The sequence below is a fragment of the Chrysoperla carnea genome, chromosome 2, assembly GCF_905475395.1.
Source record: "Chrysoperla carnea chromosome 2, inChrCarn1.1, whole genome shotgun sequence".
Classification (NCBI taxonomy): Eukaryota; Metazoa; Arthropoda; class Insecta; order Neuroptera; family Chrysopidae; genus Chrysoperla; species Chrysoperla carnea.
The window spans coordinates 57,698,682-57,717,686 of record NC_058338.1 but is presented as its reverse complement, the minus strand read 5'-3'; positions in this window follow the sequence as shown (position 1 = coordinate 57,717,686).

Below are 19,005 nucleotides of genomic sequence, written 5' to 3'. Positions count from 1 at the left end.
CAGTATGTATATATTGAATTAGTATTCTACACTTCCGATGTTAATTTGTTCTCTTATCTGTTTAATTACTAAAATTTTCTTTGTATATTTTAACAGCTAATTGCCATTAATTAGTTTCTTCACAATATTATCCTCATTGTGCGAGTGTGTAATGTTATATGTGTATGCACATGTAAGAGAGAAATAGAGTAAATAGAGCAGCTTCCAGCTATATTTGTATGGTAGATAAACTGATCTTATATAAAGTTAAACCTACATACTTATCTATAGCTTGTTCAATGAAAAATTATTCTTAGGTTTTATATAAATATGGCTTACAAAATAAATACAAAAATTATGTTTTCAATTTTGATTATTTTTATACTGACTGGAAAGAAGACATATAAGTTCGACGTGTCTCTAAGTCTGTCATATCGTAACTGCAAAACACATAAGCCTAAATTAGGGAAACAAGGAAAATTTGTTACATCTGACCAAAACAACAAACCTCACAATCCGTGTTAAAACAATTTTGAAAATGTAGCCCGGCATAAGGATATTATACAGTTTGGCAGGTGAGGCGTTCTTATGCATAAAACAAAGAAAACAACACAGTAGTGTTATATAGTAATCACATAGCAAGGTTTGGTGTGTCCATCGGCAGAGATCTTACTACATTGGAGCTAGGGCCTTGAATAAAGCATGATCGCTTAAATTTACACACCAAATGTGCCTGGCTATGTGATTGCTACACAGCACTACTGTGTTGTTTTCTGTGCCTTTACAATGAAACTTTTTTGCCTTAAAATTGATCATAAAATACAAAAATGTTTTTTATTTTGAAAAAATTCAAAATTTTGTACTTCGCAACCCCCCTCACCTTGTTTATCTGTCGATTTTTGTCATAAACGAATTTGACCTATCAAATATCGAAACCCTTCTTGATACCAAATTTTATTCAAATCAGATATAATTGCTTCCGCTAGCGAGGGTACAGACACATCAACGTATAGATACATATGTACTTATACATATATATATAAATAAATTTTAACGATGGTCATTTTTGCCATCTATTAGATTGGATCGATGGATATTTGAAGAAACTTTTTCAAAATTCCATCAACAATACAAAAGCAATAGCTCCATTCCTTCAGCAATTCGCTAATAAACGTAAAGTGTATAGGTAAATAGATAGGGTAACTGTTAAATATGATCAATTATGTTAGATTGAGACTAATATCTGCTACTAACAGACAACTAACATATTGCCTTTGAGAATGGTTACATCAGTTAAAAGGACTAATGTTTTAAATTATCAGAAATTCAGAACTTTCCATTGAGGTACAAATCGACGTCATTTTTTCCGTTTTAATTCTAACAAATCGACGAAGTTCATGACAAATGATTTAGAATCGTTAAATACTCGAATAAGCAATATAAGGATATAAATACTCTTATTCAACACACTTTCCTTGTAGAATGAAGTTTCAAAAAAAAAAAAAAAAAAAACTTTCAATTTTAATTTGATTTACGAAGAAAAAACTTTGTTATCAAGTTTGAGTGTTGTAATAAAAAGTGCTAATTTTGTATAAAAAATAAAAATCAACTTTTAAATATATACAATTGAAAAAAATTTAATATATTTTTTTATACATTTAACATGTTATTGTATAAAACTAATTTAAATACTTCTTTCCTACTTAGAATTTGTGGTAATTCTTGATAAACGAATGGTTAATAAGTATTCTCTTCTACAATTTTAATTATAAAGAATCCCGTACTAAGCTCATGGGAATGAAGTCTCGCTCAAATTTTCTTATATTGCGAGGTTTTACAGATGTAAGCAGCCTGATAAACAGTATCCGTAGGCACGCCGATTCAAATACAATCGTTTTTAATTTATGGGCGTTGAAATGTAAAAACTCACTGTGTAAAAGTATTATAAAGAAGCCCGTACTAAGCTCATGGGAATGAAGTCTCGCTCAAATTTTCTTATATTGCGAGGTTTTACAGATGTAAGCAGCCTGATAAACAGTATCCGTAGGCACGCCGATTCAAATACAATCGTTTTTAATTTATGGGCGTTGAAATGTAAAAACTCACTGTGTAAAAGTATTGACATTGCTCAAAAATATTATCCACAAAAAATGTTTGTCCTCCTTAAGTGCGATTTTGCGTATGTTCACACTTGCACACAATTAAAAAAATTCACTTATGCTCATACTCTAGTAAAAAAAAGATTTTGGGAAAATTTTTAAAAAACCCATACACTTTTCAAAATTCCAACTAACATAACTTATCATCATTTGCATTTGGATGATCGTACTCATGGAAAATTTTGAAACTGCCTAAATTAGTATGAAATTGAGGTTCATTTGCAACCTCCAGGCTTATTTTCGCTGCTTTTTTGTCAACTATCCATTTTCACTGATTGATTTTTATGTTAGAACTGCCTGTGCAATCAAACGGTATAATGGTCAAAGAGTATAACTGAAAAGAGGTTCTTTAAAACAATATGACAGTCTTTAACGTTTTTCTGGTTCTTTCACCAACTCACCGAATTTGATGAAATAAATATTTACTCACAATGAAGAATATAAACTAGTAAGAATCTTAGATATTTAACTTCGTTTATAATATTTTTCGAAACAGTCGAAACAGCTTCTTTTAGAAGATACGTTTTCAAAACTCAGTTGAAATGCAAATATACAATTAATAGAATAAAAACTTAGATTTCTGTTAAAAAATTACCTCTGCAGAATCATTCACTATTGGAACTATGTTTGTGAAATCATCGCACGTTATGATTTGTTTGCTGGTTGGGAGGTAAAACCACAAAAAGTGCAACAGACAACAAAATCCAACATGTAGGTAACCTAAAAGAAACTAAAACTTTTTGAATCGATTCAGCTTGCCATGAATTTTGAGAATATCTAAAAACATTTTACAATCTATCAATTTGTATTTTTTGTGCAAAATTTAACTTTTTACATTCAAAAAAAATGAGTTGTGAGTTATCTGAAGTTAAACATAATAGAGATAATTTAAAGTAGGTACAAGGAAATTTTACGTTATGTCATATTAAATATCCTGAGCAATTAAATTGTGGGTAGTTTAACAACATATTGGGTTGACTACTAAATCAGAAATATGTCTTTTTTAAACTAATATTACAATTAATTCATTAAGTATTGAGTTTAAGTAGCTATAATATTTCATTCGTTAAACCATAAAACAGGTATTTGACTTCTTAAATTCATACTTTAAATTTTCAGAATCACCAAATCAGATATGCAAACAGTATCGTGCAAGAAAAAATGAAAAAAAATTGTTTACCTAAAATTACCAACGCACAGAATTGCGAAAACTATCGAAAGAGAGAGAAAAAAAACAATTAAAAGAAACTAATTACACTAAACCTGCAAGGTAGCGTACCACAAAACTAATATTTATAATTAATTACCAATACAGTTATTTGTACGAAAGGCGCATAGTTCCTACCGGGTGCTTACGATACCTCTCGTTTTTTTTGAGTAAAGTATGTGTTTTTATGCCGCAAATAAATCCTGTACAAAGTAACCTAAATAAAATTAAATAAAATTCATTATAGTCAATAAAGTAATGCCCATAGGCATATTATGTTGACTATTTGCTATGATAAAATTGAACCAAATTAATATTTAGAACGAAAAATGTGGGCCTCGTATACATATTTATTTCAATTTATTAATTTCAAATCTTTGTAATTTGTTTGTTGACTTTGAAAGGTATTATATTTGTTTGAGAAAAGTTTCACCATTTAATGAAATTTCTTTTTAAAGTAGAATTTTATTACAGATTCATTCAAACTGATAAAATAAATTATTTATTACAGAGTTTGCAAGAAAAAAAATGTTTTTTAGTTTTATTTGAAGATAAATGAGTTAGATATATTCGTACTGGTAGCTCGTGTACATGTCGATATAATGATATTGGTTCGTTTTCATTTCTTTCTTCATTTACTTTCATATGACATATCCTACGTGTGATGTTCTACAAATCACACATGATAAAGTGAAACTCGAAACTTCAAAACAGAAACTCGATTGAAATAACTGAAAACAAGCTCTACACATGAAAAATTAAAGTTAAAGGATATACAAGTGTCGGGGCAAATTTGGAAAAAGGCTAAGTTTTTTTTATATGAAGTTAGACTAAGTCTAAATGAATTCTGAAAATTGTATTGCCCGATTATTTAAATACATAAATGACTTCAAAAGTAGGCATTTTTAACATTAGTCTTGTGGAAAAAACGGTAGATGGATGATATGTTTTCTTATGTATAGATTTCTCCAAACTAGTCGGTGGAAATTAAAAAAAAGCTACTGAAATTTCAGTTCAATTCCTTAATAAATTATTGAAAATAACATAATTTCCTTGACTAAGACAATATAAGACGAAAAATAAGAATAAAATTTTTCGATATCTGGAGTAATATTCAAAATATCGAAGATTGAAAATTTTCTGAACCTATAATGACACTTTTTGAGTGACTATAGTCGAGGCTACAGCTACACAAATGATAGTCATTGACTTGAATAGAAACTAGTGGAGTCAATGAGTGTTTTTACTTGTAAGTCCTCAAGAACAGCTCCGATTTTGATGATTTTTTTTTTCAGAACGATTCTTTTTGTATATTATTTAAAATCAGAAACATTTCAGATGGGGGAAATAATCTGGAGGGGGAATAGCCAATGTCGTGACTGATATATCGACTTCCAGCCTAAATCGCTAATGATAGAAGTTTGAAATTTCGAGAAATTATTGATTTTATACTGTAAATGTCACATAAAAAAGGATTTTTCGAAATTCATCCCCTAAAAGGGTGAAATAGGGGATGAAAGTTTGTATGAAAATATATAAAAACCGTCATTTTTGAGTTCATTTCTTAACCGATTTTAAAAATTCTTTCACCTATCTAATGCTACATTATCAGCAAGTAAAATGGCTATATTTTATTTTCAAAAAAATTAAGGTTCCGTAGCAAAAGTTAAAATCAATTAAATACTGAAACTGACATTTTTGAGTTCACTACGTTACCGATTTTAAAAATTTTTTCACCTATAGAATGCTATATTATCAACAAGTGACATGGCCGAATGTTCTTTTCAAAATTATTCGGGATTCGCACTAAAAGTCATGGTCAGGATAATCAATTAAATAGTGAACATAAGGGAACTTAAGAGAATTGAAGACTAGAACGTGGATAACTACTAGTTATTTATATTGTTTAAACAAGATTTTTGCAACTTATATAAAAAAAATTCATTCTTGCGTGATTTTTTTCCACGGACACCAAAAATTGATTTTAACTTTTAGTGCGGAACCCTAACTTTTTGAAAATAAAATACAACATATGTTACTTGCTGATAATGTAGCATTCTATAGGTGAAAGAATTTTTAAAATCGGTAACGTAGTGAACTAAAAAATGTCGGTTTCAGTATTTAATTGATTTTAACTTTTGCTACGGAACCTTAATTTTTTTGAAAATAAAATATAGCCCATTTTACTTGCTGATAATGTAGCATTATATAGGTGAAAGAATTTTTAAAATCGGTTAAGAAATGAACTCAAAAATGACGGTTTTTATATATTTTCATACAAACTTTCATCCCCTATTTCACCCTTTTAGGGTATGAATTTCAAAAAATCCTTTTTTATGTGACATTGACAGTATAAAATCAATAATTTCTCGAAATTTCAAACTTCTATCATTAGCGATTTAGGCTGGGAGTCGATATATCAGTCACGACATTGGCTATTCCCCCTCCAGATTATTTCCCCCATCTGAAATGTTTCTGATTTTAAATAATATACAAAAAGAATAGTTCTGAAAAAAAAATCATCAAAATCGGACCTGTTCCTGTGGACTTCCTAAGAAAGCCTGTTTTATGTATTCATTGACTCCACTAAACTCTTTCTTAAATAATATAGCCCTTGAGTGATGAAAGAGTCCCGTAATTAAGGAGGTATTTCATGAGAAGAAATTCAGAATGAAGGAATGAATTATTTTTATTAACAACTAGTTGTTTCAATGCTAAGAAGTCAGAAACCAATCAAGGCAGATGGAATACATCAAATATTATAATGGAAGTTGTGAGAGTATATAAATAAAATTTTTTGTATGCACAAAATCTTTTGATTTTGGTAGGCGAAATTTATAAATTAAATTAAATTTCAATATCCTCTTGATTTTGAACTTTGTATATCTATTCATTTTTTCTTTCTATATTGATTTTTTAAGAATAACACTGAAGTTTTTTCTGTCTTCTTTTAGGTTATTATGCCACCAACATTCTTGCATCACTTTCAATTTTTCCATAATGTACTGACTGAGATTGTTGAACAGATTTTATAAATTTTCAATTGATGAAATATTAATGAAGTACGAACTTTGATAAAACGTGACAAAATAAATTGAAAATGTAGCTAAATTTATAGTTATTTACCTTTTAAGGACCACTAATTAATTAGACTCTCGATATATGAGTGCAAACAACGAAGTTTATGAACACTTCATACATTTTACTTCACAATCTCTATATATTATAAATGCGAAAGTAAGCATGATTGTTGGTTTATTTGTTTGTTTGTAACGCTTTCACGCTAAAACTAGCGAATGGTTTTTAATGAAACTGTACAGCAATATAGCTCATATTTCAGAATAACACATGAGATATAATTTATAAAGATAAATTAATAAAAAAAAAAAAAAAATTAAAAATTAATTTAATTTGACATTACCATAAATTACAGATTTCTGTAAAAATAAAAATAGTCAATATAAAATATTTCACGGCATTCTTTTCTGATGTACTCATTAAATAATTACGACTATTATACATTTAAAAAATTAGAAAATAGACCATAAATATATTTAACCTGTGTAAAACAATCCTTACCATTATTTCGAGTGTTATAGAAAGGGGACAAGCGAGAGGACAAGGGGACAATCTTTATCAATCTTTACTTTTAAACCTAGCGAAGCGAGTGGGTATCACTCTAGTAAGATTATAATGCCAATGTTGATGTAGTTTCCATATCAAAAGTTGGCTGCAATTGTACGAAAAATTGGAAACAATGGTTATCTTATCTTATATATATATAGGAGACTAGGATAGATCTATATAGATAGTCACTCATCACGATATCTCTGGAACTATAAGACCTAGAGACTTGAAATTTGGCAGGAATATTCCTTTTGCCAAGTAGAGGTCAGCTAAGAACGATTTTACGAACTTCCACCCACAAGGGGGGTTGCGGGGGTGTTCATGGATAAAAAATTCATATTTTTAAATTATGGCTTTTAATAGTTCAAAACTTGGTCAGAATGTTTTAAATTACATTTAGAAATTTTTTTAACCTTCGGAGGGTAGAAAGGTGTAGCGAGAAAGTGGGAAGGAAATATCGAATATTTACAAATATACCTAAGTGGGGTATCAAATAAAAGAGCATGACGTGTACATTACAAAAATGTTATCCAACGCGAGGAAATGTAGAGGGAGGGGTGCAAGTGGGAATGTTGCCCAGCAAAGCGGGTATATTTTACGCCACGCAAAGCGGGCGGGTAACAGCTAGTTATGAATATATGTTCAAATATAAGTACAAATTTGGTAGTGTACAGTTTCTTGGGCTGGCTAAGCAGGGGGGTGGGCTAGCTTAGCTTAATAATCGCTGAAAGATATAATCAAATAAATTACAGAGGGTGAAACGAAGTTCACGTGGTCTGCAAATAGTATGATAATATGCTAAGTATGCAGAAATTAAGAATTTTCAGACACTATGCCCATTGCAGGACAACTACAAAGTTGTGCATTTGACGGTAAGAAGCAAATGATAGTACAGGAGTACTATTAATTTGTCTTTTCTTAGTAGGTATGTACCATTATTGTAAATTTTAGAACTAATCATAATTAACGATTCAATTTATATAAAACAATATTTTTGACAACTAATTTGGTATGATTCACGATTGGTAAATCCATGGATGACTTCGCAAGGTTGGAATAATATAAATGAAAGATGAACAAAATATTTTTTCATCTAATTTTATTTATATATATCAATTTATATAAAAATGTAACATATGTAGTATGTTTTCTTAAAAACATTTTCATTAGATGGGAAAAATGAATGGAAAATTTTTATATGAATTTCTTTTTATAGATATATGTATTTTCTAATATTGACTTTAGGAAATATTTGATATGAAAAAGAAACTGTTAAATTTATAAAAGTCATTTATTATATGAATCAAAAACGTTTGCCCAGTTGGACATTTTCCTTTAACGGTATAAAGAATATGAAGATCATCAATGATGTATACAGAAGATTTTTATGTGAATGAAGGGTACTAACTTTGTGTATTCGCACCGTGTGTGAGTTTTATTGTAGGCGTTTCCATGCTAACGAAACACTACTTTATAGAATTGTATGGATGCATATATAATTGTATGGATTGCATTTATGACTTACATTGAAAATTTAATATTATTGTCTCGCAAATTTAGATAAATAATTATGATAATTTACATTTGAAAAATAATATTTGTGCAATTTGCTTTCTTATTTTCACAATTTTTAATGCATTAAGTTTAATTAATTAGTGTCTTTCAAGAATTTTATGCTCTATATGTTTTTACATAAATGACGTAGAGCAAAATGATTTTTCATTTGTTATCCAATTATCTTTCGTTAGAAAAACAACAAATAGATACCTTTCAATTTTCAAATCCCAGTAAAAAAGATTGCCTTGGTTTTCGTCTTTAACCACCTGAAGGGAATGATACACGTTTCGTTCTATAATCCAGCGGCTCTGAAATTCGAAAAAAATTTGAATTACGAAAAATTTCAGACGTACCTACTACGCTTTAACGTATTTGTCATCCTCCGTATTCAATGGACTTGGTTTCATTTTTTCAATCAAACTAAATTTTTTTCCGACCAAATAAGGCCCCAGTGCCCGAAAGTCATGAAAGCAATAGTATATTAGCCCACATACATTACCAATATACTTTCGAGAAGAAAATTTCTTAACTTTATACAGAGTTTTGTACAGCATGTAATTGTTTTCGGATTTGTTTTGCAATCCAGTAGTAAAAAATTTAAATTCAAATATCCTTGATCGCTTCGCTTTTTTTAAATAACAATTCATCTCTGATCATTTTCAAACTCTCTGTAAATGTGTGTATATTCAATATTCTGCTTTTCGTTTTTCGAATATCATCTATTGACATGATGAACTACCCAATATTCGGTCAAGCGTTCGTTTTCTGTAGCATGTATATATTTTCATCATTTGATAATATTCGTTATAGTCACTAAAATAGGGCATCATATAAGTACTGAGTGTAGCAAATTATAGATATCTGCAAATTTGCTTTAAATAGGAAGACATTATAAGTAGAGAAATGGAACAAATTAAGAAAATGATCTTTTCAGAATCATTTTAAGAATCGTCAAAGCAAAAAAAAAACCAGCTGCAAGAAAATATATGTGGACGTAGTAAAAAGTAAATACATTCCTGATACAAGTAAACATTTATTTGCTATAAGGTACTGGAACCTTGTATGATCCATTTAATTTAAAGTCACCATAAATACTACTGGACAAATTAGAAAAGTACGGGATTAAAGGCCAGCCCATAAAACTACTGGACTAATCTTTCACGAACCGGAAGCAACAAGTAGTGATACCAACCAACCATAATAATACCATAACATCAATTAATTCCGAATGGCTATATATGAAAAAAGAGGTTCCCCAGGGGTCAATATTGGGACCAATAGTGTTTATAATCTATACAAATGACTTCCCAAAAAATGTACATCACAAATCAATCATGTTTGCAGATGATACAACGATCTTCACACACGGAGATTATGTTGCACATTTGAAATCGAAAACCAATATTGGAATAAATGAGTCTATAAAATGGTACACAGCAAATGACAGACGACAGACAGACAGACAACCGGAGATGAACTACTTAGGTGATTTTATGAACACCAATACCAAAATTTTGTTTATAGCATCAATATTTTAAAGCGTCACAAACATGGGACTAAACTTAGTATACCTTGTTATATTTCATATACATGGTATAAAAGTGTGTTGCTAAAATTTTGCTCCTATACATTGGATGAATATTTTGAAAATGACTTCCAGTCATAATTACTATATGTTCGATTCCTCTCGTCGCAACAAAATTAATTTAACAAATGGTTGTGATGGGGTGGCGTAGTGTATGGTATATGCATGAAGGAGGTGCACTCAGCCTTTGAAATTGAGGAGCTGATAAATAAAATTATCAGCGGAAAGGTGGTAAAGCACATATATGGTATCACAATGGGCTCTATAGCCTAAGTGTGTCCTTCGTGGACAGCCAATATAACCTAACTTACTATATGTTTACTAGATGTTATTTCCAGTCAATTTGACTTATTTCATGCTCAAAGATGAGTAGTTTTTTTGTATTAATTGTACAAAAAGTATGAAATAAATTACTATTATTATTTTTAGCACTCAATAAAATGTATCGGTGAGTAGAAACATGTACCAACATAACAGACCGCTCTAGAAAGTTGGAGAATACAATGCCAGGCAACAGCGGGAATTTCACCTAGTATTATTGAAATCCTTTAAACAAACATGAGAAGAGACTACAATAATTGTTACTTGCTGTACCAACTTTATGTAGATATGTCACTAAATAATAAATAATACCAATAGAATTACAGAAAGAAAAATTGGAATAGTTTCCTATGTAGCGAATACAAGTGAATAACGATGGTAGGTGTTTTTATGTTTGGTACATCTAACAGACATTCACATAAATCGATCTTTCTTATCTATCTATTCCTATATATATACCGGTATAGAAAGATGGTGCTTCAAATAGATAAAATATTGTTTACCATAGGCATAAAAGATTCAATAAGTATACCCAATAAACCGTGGGCCCACCAATAATGTATCGGAATATCAACGATTCTTTTGGTCTGCCATTTGAGAAATTGATAACGGTAAGTCTGATAATCTATTAAAGTGACCATGGCTGGAGTGTCAATTTTATGAAAAACCAAGTTGTTCGATGTTTTAATTTTCGTATTATGACGATTATTTTATACTTGCCGTTTATTGACAGCATAATACGCAGACCGAGTACAAATTTTCGATTTTTGAAACTATTTTTCAAAGATTTCGGCGGTTCAATACTCCCTACCATTGGTTTCTATCGTTAATGAGTTTCTTTTAACTTAAATGGCAGACCAATAAAAATTGTTGAAATACGAAATTTGAAATACTCAATTTTTATAAATTCGACAATCGAGACACTATTTAAACCTTTTTTTCTTTATTATATAGAGAAAAGTAATTTCCTCTATTAATTCTCTAAATTTTAAACAATAACATAGAAATTATACTTCGTTATAGGCACACGGTCTAAAATATTTATTTTGCACCAAGAACTTTTGATCTGAATTTTGGATATTTTCATATCCCTAATAAATAAATTACAGTACGGAGACAATTACTTTATCTACGCCCGTAAGATAAAAACTATGCACTGATTCCACTCATTTTGCGTAGATAAATAATGCTCCTAGCCCACTTGTATCGTAAATAACTATTTCATTACTGAATTTACCTTCCCGTGTTTGTTTCATTGCCGATAACTATTTAAAATTTTAGACAGGTTTTCTCATGTGAAAAATTCATCATAAAAGATGAAAATAAGGTACAAATAATTTCAACTCTTAATCTAAAATTGCCTTAGCCTTCGTACTACCTTAACATTAAAAATATTCATGCTATTGGAAGGTAAAATTTAAAATTATTGATTAATTCTTAATTTTATCTTTCTAATTTATAATATTGTTATAGCTATCAAAATTTATTATTTTTATTTAACATGGCAATATTTAGAAGGTAAAAGTCTGCCAGATATACCAATTTCATCTGATTCCCTTCTCTATTTGAAAAACGCTCGGTACATACATTTTTATTTTGTAATTTATCTGTGTTTTTCAGAAAAATTAAAAAACACAAAACAAAACATACAAAAACATAAATATCAATATAAAAATTGAACAATGGTTGTAAAAATAATGTAAATCGTAGAAAGGCTGGTATTTATATACAACCAAGCAATGATTACATTCATCGGAATAAACTGCTACTCTAAACCAAGTTCAAAACAAACTAGGTACATATACAATTCTAATAACAACAATAAACATAAATGCTAACTAACAATGGGAAACTCGTTACAAAATCATTCAAACATCTACAGAGTTTTGTTGCAATAATTGGCTAAGGTACTTGCACTAAGGATTGCTCTGTTCCTAAGATGACCGACTTTCAAAATCCCATGCTTCTTAAAAACGTTCGAATTTTAGTTCACGATCGGCTAGTGCCATAGATCAAACTGCAAGTTCATTTCAAATTGAGGGAGCTGCCATCTTTGTAGAGATTGATAGTATCTCAATTATGTTGCAAATTGTTTACGATACATAACCACATATGCACAAACTTCCTAAAAAGGCTCACCACACAATTAAGAATCAACTAGGCTTTAGTTGCGAGTCATTAATTAGTTAAATGATTTTCGTGCTTATTTCACAAATTTGTTGCAATACTCCTGAAAAGCTCTACCACAATTATAAAGAAAGCATAAAAATATTGTTAAGGCAGGATTAATTTGCTGAGCCCAATACGGTCCCAAAAAAATGCATAGACCTCATTTTTTTTTTGGTATAACCCATTTAAAATAATGGCTGATATTAACATAAAGTTTTTTATCGCACGCTTCATAAGACTGGAAGATCATAAAAGTTTGTAACATTTTTCATTAAAATCGAGATTTTTTACATGCGGTGTGTAGAATTTAAAATTCGAAAAATAAGGACTGAATATTTTTATCTTACCAAAATATATAATTAAACAGAGTACGTTGGATGTTAAGGAAAAATTTACATGAATAGAATTTTGTAGATCCTCATACAGATTTATTATACTTGACTTGACTTGAAAATACAAATTAGATAAAATCTCATGCCTCCACCTTTAATATCGACTGACCGACAGTCGCGCTTTGTTAGTATGTATACCCAATTCTATTTTAATTTAAACATCAGAAATACAATTTTATTATTTGTTTAATAAATCACAGTTATAAGCTTACCGTTCTTTGCCAGGTGTTAATTAAAAAATATTTGTTTTACATTCTGTAATATCAATGAAATTTTAAAGATTTACGAAAATTTATGTTTTTATCAATCTGCAATATTGTTATGAAAGTTTTTGGTCAAACTTTCTGAAAATATGAGTTGTGATGCTTTTCCAGGCAGTAGATCAAGAATTTCCTAAGACACAAAGTTAAGGGCGCAAAATGTTGAGATATTGAGTAACGGAAAAAGGGAGGGGTAGTCACTTTAAATAATTTCTCATTTGTTAAGTAAAACAATAATGAACAATAATATATTTACATAAGTAGGATAGGCATTGCCGTATAGGTAGAGGGCTGGATGAGTTATTTTTCAATGAAAAAAGTTTTCCTCTTAGGATAAAGAAAATTCAACTTTTCGTATGATCCTCACATTTTTCAACGCTTCCCATGACACTTTCTGTCCAAACCTTCTATTAAAGACAAAATTTTATCAAAGAAGATTTTAGGAAAATTCCGTCCCTCCCGCCATCTTTTATATCCACATTTCACAGTTTTATTTAGACCAAAAAAGTGTCACTACGATTATCTAAACGTGTTCTGGTTAAAGACAGATTGACATGGAACATCTGATATATTCGTGGATTATTTCTCGTATATTCTTTTATTATGATCTAATAATTACCTAAACATAGAAAAGAGAAACGCGTTGTTTTTGTGTGTATCTATTGAAGTCATAAAAAATTGAAGAATGGTATTAAAAGTTTACTACCAAGTCTTTAGAATAAAAAAAAACTAATCAGTTATTATACCATGTATATGAAATATACCAAGGTATACTAAGTTTAGCCCCAAGTTTGTAACGCTTAAAAATATTGATGCTACGAAAAAAATTTTGATATAGGTGTTCATAGAATCATCTAACTAGTCCATTTCCGGTTGTCTGTCTATCGACTGTCGATCGTCTGTCTGTCATCTGTCGCCTGCCTGTCATTTTTGATACTAAGCTGAAATTTTTATGGCGTACTGAGGACGTAAAAAGTGAGGTCTAGTTCTGATTCTAGTACGTCTTGGGTCCGTAAGACCCATCTTGTAAACCGTTAGAGATACAGTGTAAAAACTTCCAGTGTAAAAAATGTTCCTTATAAAAAAATAAACAACTTTTGCTTGAAATATTTTTTCGTAAACATCACTGTTTAACTGTGAGAGCGCAAATGCTATGGCTATATCAGTTATATATATGTGACATGTTTGTATTTGTAACAATGTTTATACATGGTATTTAACTCAGTCAATTGTTTTTTTCTTCACTTCTTATTATTATCTATTTAGAAATTATTCATAGCTAAGGTATTGAGAATAAAATTAAAACACTAGCTTCTGGAATCATTTTCAGCGTTAGAAACGAAATTGGAATCATTATAAATTTTAAGAGAATCAGGTTTTTCGAGGTACAAATCTGACCAACATGAGTGTATGGGAGGATATTTGAAAATATTAAATAATACATTTAAAAAAGATAAATATTACAGTTTTTAAAAATAAAATAATATTTCGAAGAAAATAAAATTCAATAAAAGCTAACAACTATTTCATGAACACAAAACATATTATTTATGAAAATAAAAGTATATTCTCATTCTTTCTATTCATTATACAATTTTATGTTACAAAGTTTGTATATACAATGGCGCCTTTCTTAATGTCTTCAAATACTTGGAACTGTCTTCCATTATACGTTTCGACACAGTTGAATATCATAGCTAAGAAACACAATCATGGCATGATATGTCACAGTCTAAGTACAAAGCAATGTGTAATATTACATCTACAAAAACGAAAATATCTCGTTGCCTATGTTTGCGATGCGCGCTCGAAAACAAATTCGATTTCTTTGAAACCTTTACAGGAAAGTTCCGAATTTATTTGCTCAATTAAGGCTTTTTTAATAATAATAGAATATAATAACAAACTAACAATTACAAAACGTGTTGTGGAAAGCGTAATTTATCTAATACATGTAACTTAAATTGCGTAACATATTAATATTTTGTATTAAAGATTCTTTTTTACTCCATATTTTAAAAGTATTTGTCTCACACGGAATTTCCACGGAAGTTTTACTCGGGATTTCATTAGAAAATTTCATTTCTTTATGGTATGCAATTATATTTCCAATAAAGTCACTTTCATTGATATGAAAATTTTTTTCTCTATTTAATTTTAATTTATAGTGATGAGTCACTAAAAGAACATTCTTCATTATACGGATTGAAATCAATTTGCAATTTCGATTCGTAATATTCATAAGCTCATCTCCGTTACGCTTTCCCTACCTATTAATAATTTCTAAATAGGTAATAATAAGAAGTGAAAACAAACAATTGACTGAGTTAATTGTTGAAATACCATGTGTAGACAGAGTTGATTTCTCTACACATACATACATGTCACACATATATAAATGATATTCACATATAGTACATACTATACAATTTGCGCATAATTTGAGCTTTCACCGGCAAGCAGTGATGTTTACGAAAAAATGTTTCAAACAAAAGTTTATTTCTGTATCGGGAACAATTTTTACACTTTTGTACTATCTCTTACGGTTTACAAGATGAATTCTACGGACCCAAGACCCGATTGAATTGTTCATTTACGAAATCGGCGTCACTTTTACGTCCTCAGCACGCTATAAAAATTTCAGCTTGATATCTCTTTTTATTTTTAAGTGATCGTGATGACAGACGGACATACAGACAACCTAAAATGGACTAATTAGGTGATTTTATAAACACCTATACCAAAATTTTGTTCCTAGTATCAATATTTTTAAGCGTTACAAACTTGAGACTAAACTTAGTATACCTTGGTATGTTTCATATACATGGAATAATAATTTATACAAATAAAACAATTTTATATCGTATTGTTTTATATTAGATTATATCTATTCATTAATATTTTTTGTATTTTATAGGTTTGCTGTTTAATGTCGCATTTTTTAAAATTTTACGTACTTTCGAATATGATATTATGAAACATCCTGTATATATTCTATCAAATGTATTGGTTCTCTTTGTGTAAGTTTTTATAATCACAAATTTTTCTCATTTTTCACACATATTTTCCTTACATTAAACACGGGGCGGATTAAATTTCAAATATATTATAAAAAAAGCAAGAAATTAAGTGGAAAAATTTCATTTTCTGTTTTTTATACATTATTCGTTTTTTATGAAAGTATTTTTTTCTTCAATGAAAATATTATTTTGTTCACTTACTTTGATTTTTTCTTAGAAATATAGGTTTATTAGTATACTTCAGGCAATTCTAGCCAATGAAGTATTCAGCCTCCTAATATTACACTAGTTTTAAACAATTTGATTTGAAAAATATATAAAAGATCAAACCGGAAATTATAAACAAGCTGAAAGTCGAGGAAAGGCTATTTTGAAGGCGTTTCTATGGTAACGATACACTACTTTAATTATAGAATTGTATGGATGCATATATAATTGTATGGATTACATTTATAACTTACATTGAAAATTTAATATTAATGTCTCACAAATTCAAATAAATAATTATGGTAATTTACATTTGTAAAATAATACTTGTGCAATTTGATTTCTTATTTTCACAAATTTTAACGCATTAAGTTAAATTAATTAGTGTTTCATAATAATTTTAATTTGACATTTCTATAACATTAACATTTAAAGAATTGCAAATTTGTCATAACAGTCTCTTTTAACGCAAAAATTTTTCAATGGAAGCGCTAGCATCAATTTTATTGTCCCTACCATGACTACGCACACAACCAATATATTGTTAGTAGAATATCAACTTTGTATTTTGTCTTCTATTATAAAGCGAAACATTTACAAAGAACTGAATTTTTATTTTGGTCAAACGTTAAATTTTTTGTATACTCTGTTTATATGAAATATAAATGAACGCATACTTATTTTAGTAGCAAGTATCTAAAGCTTAGAAACAAATATTGATGATACGAACAAAATTTTGATAAAGATTTCATAAAATTACTTAATTAGTTAATTTCTTATTTTCGAAATATATATCAAGTTGGAATTTTATAGCGTGCTCAGGAGATAACAAAAGTTAGTGCAACATAGGTCAATCGGGTCACGGATCCGTAGGACCTATCTTGTAAAGAAGATAGAATAAAAGGATAATTAAAAAAAAGTTAACATCACTGTCTATCTGTGCAAACACGCAAATTGGGACTTTAGTATTCCTCCAAAACTATAACTGACAAATTGCCTGAACTAGTGGTCTTGTGAAACATTCTCGAAAAACGAAAAACAATTCTACAAAATACTTTTGAAAATTAAATCTGGCGCTATAATTGTATTGGTTTTTTAAACTCATCTTTTTTATAAAAAAATAATGCAAGCGCTGATATTAAACACTTTCAATACATGGGCTATTTCGACAATTAAATCAGTCAATTGATTGTTTTCACTTGTTCTTGTGTGTATCTTCTTCCGAATGTACACACACATACACATATTACTCTAAAAGTAGGAGCGGTGTGCTTTGCTAACTTCATATGAAAAATACACCATATGTAAAAATGGTCTCTCCACAACCAATTATCGACAAATTAGCGGCAAACTAACGCCTTTGGTCAGTTTCCATTTTGATCGATTTATAAACGTCATTTTCATATGAAGTAAGCAGAAAAGATATATTCTTCTAAACGGCTGGAGCAACAAAATTCATTTTTCCATAACCAATTAGCGGCAAATTCAGATAATTTCAAAATATTCATTGATAAAAATGAATATTTTAGTCCGACACTCAACAACGCAGGCTGTCCGTTATCTATCACCTTATTTTTTTATTCAATTATCTTATCTTATTTAAAAATCATAAAATTTTAGTAGACGAGAAAGTTGTAAAACACAACATTGCAAACAGCCTCTCAAATTTCAAGATATTCTAAAATGAATGTCAAATACTACGCCTGACCCTTGCCTTGCAGTTAATAACTGAGAGTTCTGTGTTGCTACTGAAGTATGATGATAGAATTACATAAGTGTATATGGTAGGTATTCAAGGACAAATGGTGACAAAACGAACAAGTGGATATATGTCACTCAAGTTTCTTTACAACTTTCAAGAATCTTTGAAAAGCGTCACGAATAGATACAGTTGATTATTATCTTCTACTCGATTTTTTTCTCCAAAATGATTTCATCTGTTCTGTTAAAATTTTGTCGTGAGTTGCAATAATGTAGGCGGTACATATTTTTATCGTGGGCGATGACAGCAGATGAGCACCGTGAGGGTTTTTATTGCCACTACTTGGTTGATTATTGACACTGCTTCTTCATTTTGAGATTTAAGGCAGAGGACCGCGGATAATTGTATATGGAAAATGGCTTTTAGTCAAATGTCGCCAGAATTTGAGAAAATATTATTCTTATCATTCGAAAAAAGTTTTAATGAGCACAAATCTCGCTAATATATTATTGCTGAGAAAATCGATGTCAAACTTCCCGATTTTCATTAAAGTTCTAGAAGTTCTATATCATATGTAATCAAGAATAAAATGGTTTCTGTCAAAGTAACAGACGATGTTAACCAACATTCTCGGAGTATCACTGATTTTTTTCGAAGATATATTCTAATACCATTTATAAAATATTTTCTATTCGATTTCAATTAAAATCAAAACGGTACACTAATGATGCTAGTGCTGACTGCCAAGTTAATGCATGTCTTTCTATTTATAGTAAAATGACACACAATCCCGCGATCAATTTTGATTTTTTTTTCGAAA